The following is a 318-nucleotide window of genomic DNA, read 5'->3' as shown; positions in this document are numbered from 1 at the left end:
GGTTTCTGTAAAGGTCAGTTCAGTGTCTGAATATCTGTGACTTTTGTACAATAGGTTCTCAATTGGTCAAGCTCATATGACTCTAAAAAATGTGTTGTTAAAGGTCTTTCTAGGATACCTGTGGACTCCATGTCAAATATATGCTTTCCACAATCAGATCCCATGTTCTGTTCAAGAAGTGAAGGAAGGAAGCTATCGCTTCACTTGTTGGCTTTTGGCACTGGCTGTTTCTTAGAGGAGTATAGCTGGAAGGCTACATGAACCAGGGAACTGGTAATAAGAGATAAAGTATCTTTTACACAGCACATATGTTTCTGA

The sequence above is a fragment of the Pezoporus occidentalis genome, unplaced genomic scaffold (assembly GCF_034315485.1).
Source record: "Pezoporus occidentalis ecotype Australia unplaced genomic scaffold, CSIRO_AGI_Poc_V1 ctg173, whole genome shotgun sequence".
Taxonomy (NCBI): domain Eukaryota; kingdom Metazoa; phylum Chordata; class Aves; order Psittaciformes; family Psittacidae; genus Pezoporus; species Pezoporus occidentalis.
This window is presented reverse-complemented; position numbering follows the sequence as displayed.